The following is a 2,309-nucleotide window of genomic DNA, read 5'->3' as shown; positions in this document are numbered from 1 at the left end:
AAAAAAAAATATAGATTGACGTTTCGACGTAATTAACCGCGGAAATATACCCCATTTCGCAACACAATTCAATATCTACTGGTCATTGCCGATGTACGCTAATTACCCGGATAATTATTCCTCATGGCTAATCGCCATCATCTCCGTATGTTTGATACACGTGTAACGGGCAATCACGCACTTAATTACCCACTTCAGTTATTACTGGTGAATCAACAGTACCGTAAGCTAAAAGTCTCGTTAGATAATTCATCACCACTAATTGCTGATGGCCGTGATTATTGCCAGTTGATTACAACGATGAAAAAACATGCAGGAATTGCCCGATTTAGCATAAATACGCGACTCATCAATAAGAGCTTTTAAAAAATTCCCCGAGTCATGAAATTAAATGAAATTCAAAACAAAAACGTATAACTCTGGATTCAAAATCCCCTCAAGCCACTTGAATCGAGACCCCCATAATTCATGTTCACATTGTCCCCGTAAAAACTGCGATAGTATTTCCACAAATGAATAATTCACCAAAAACTTGGACAAAACCAAGTAAAATCCTCCAACTCCCATAAATTCCTCACAATGAAGTTAATTTTCATCAAACACGAGAAATTAGCCGTGTACTCTAACGCAAACATAATAAAAACCCGGTGTTCGACTGTAGCGGGAGAACAGCCTCGAAAAACCGAGGGAAGAAAAAAAATATAGTTATGTAACAGTTGGCGGTGGAAAAGCGCCTGGTGCCCTGGGATTTAGAGGATCCTGATGAAACCAACTTTTCTCAATCCCCTATCCCCCATTTTTTTCTCAACCCCTTTGAAAAAGTTAGCCAACAGCCAACGACTGTTCCCTACGATTGCAAATTTGATTGCAGCCAGCTTCGTCGTAACGTACACAACATGAGCGTTAAATTAAGTGGCCATTTTGATTTGAATTTGACTCACTCCACTGCAAACATCTGGTCGTTATGCGTTAGTATCTCCAGTTTCCGGGAATTTATGCAGTCAGTGTCGTTGAACGGTCGTCATGGGGCCAATCTCAGGTATGTTCCCAGCAATTCATGTGGTTTTAGGAGTTTCCCAGATGTTTTGAATAATTACGGGGCGATGGTGCAGGTGATTTGCCATGTCGAGCTATTTTAAGAGAGCATTCTTCTCCAGCGTGAATTTCGAGGGACAGACAAGAAGAAATATTGCTCAATGAATTTTCGCTTTTGGCTTGTTCCACGAGCTAGACTCTCATCACTTTTAAATCGAACGACTTATTTCAATTCATCGAATATTTCTCGAATACGTCAATCCGTTTCCTTCTCCATTCTCACCAATTCCGAGTCATAACTTTTGAATAGCCTTCACCTTCTTGGAGTATCCACTGCATTATGCACCGAGTTTCACTATCAGATGCAGCTTTCGCACCCCTTGAATCACTTGCAGATGTTGCCTCGTGCTCTGGCCTATGAATGACCGTTCCAACTTTGTCTTGATACGATCAAAAAATTCTTCTATTATTTTTCATCACACTCATCGACAACCAAGTGAGTGCAGATAGCATCCGTAAATCCAAAATTTGAAAGTGCAGTCCGTCTTTCCTTGTCTACCTCTTCCATTTACCTCTCTATTTTGCCCATAAAGCAGATGCATCTCCAGCTGTACGGGCCCTCCGAAAAGCAGCTTTAACACTCGGATAAATAACGATCTCATGTAGATTTATCCGGACTACGGTAACAGAGTGCACATCCGGAGTAAGTCCGGAGGGACGGTTATAGGTGAGTCCTCTCCGTGTACAACTGTATCGAGATGATCTAGGAGTTCTAGTCTCGTTTTACCTCGTTCATTCTATCTCCGTTTTACTCTTCCCTCTGACCTCTCTTTTACGATCTCCAGTACGGATAACGCCATGCCCTCTATTCTCCCCATTGTCTCGAGGATGGTATAGAAATAGTATTATTGTTCTGGCTTGTGTTAAATGAGAACCAAAAAGGCAGGAGTAAATCGAGGAGATTAATTAGAATTTTCGGAGCCCTCGGGTGATCAATTTCACGCGGAGAGCCAATTTACGAGAAATTATGCAACGGCTTATGGAGTTCAAAAAGCAGATGCTCCAATTATTTTTCATCTTCCATCAAACATTTTACGGTAATTCCTCTAATGGAAGAGTTTGGAGTTATTTTGAAAATTAATCTCATTGATGAATTCAATTCAATAAGCTGGTAATCGGTGTTGATAATATCTCCACTTATTTTTTTAAGTGAAATTAAATTCATTCACCAAGTGATAACGAAATAAATTCGAGTTGCAAAAATTAATAATTGC

The 2,309-nt window shown here is 40.2% G+C and overlaps 1 protein-coding gene across 2 annotated transcripts in view; it reads left to right on the top strand.

Annotated features, from left to right (window-relative positions):
• Nucleotides 1–967: 967 nt before the first annotated feature.
• LOC105266187 (cysteine-rich venom protein 2) overlaps nucleotides 968–2,309 on the top strand; it is a 40,836-nt gene continuing 39,494 nt past the window's right edge. For both annotated transcript variants that reach the window (XM_011304143.1, XM_011304141.1), the window contains exon 1: nucleotides 968–1,039. The gene's annotated coding sequence lies outside the window, so the exon portion shown is untranslated. The remainder of the gene's footprint in view (nucleotides 1,040–2,309) is intronic.

This window comes from Fopius arisanus, unplaced genomic scaffold (genome assembly GCF_000806365.1).
Source record: "Fopius arisanus strain USDA-PBARC FA_bdor unplaced genomic scaffold, ASM80636v1 scaffold00036, whole genome shotgun sequence".
Taxonomy (NCBI): Eukaryota; Metazoa; Arthropoda; class Insecta; order Hymenoptera; family Braconidae; genus Fopius; species Fopius arisanus.
The sequence above is the reverse complement of the archived record's forward strand: the minus strand, read 5'-3'. Positions and strand labels throughout refer to the sequence as shown.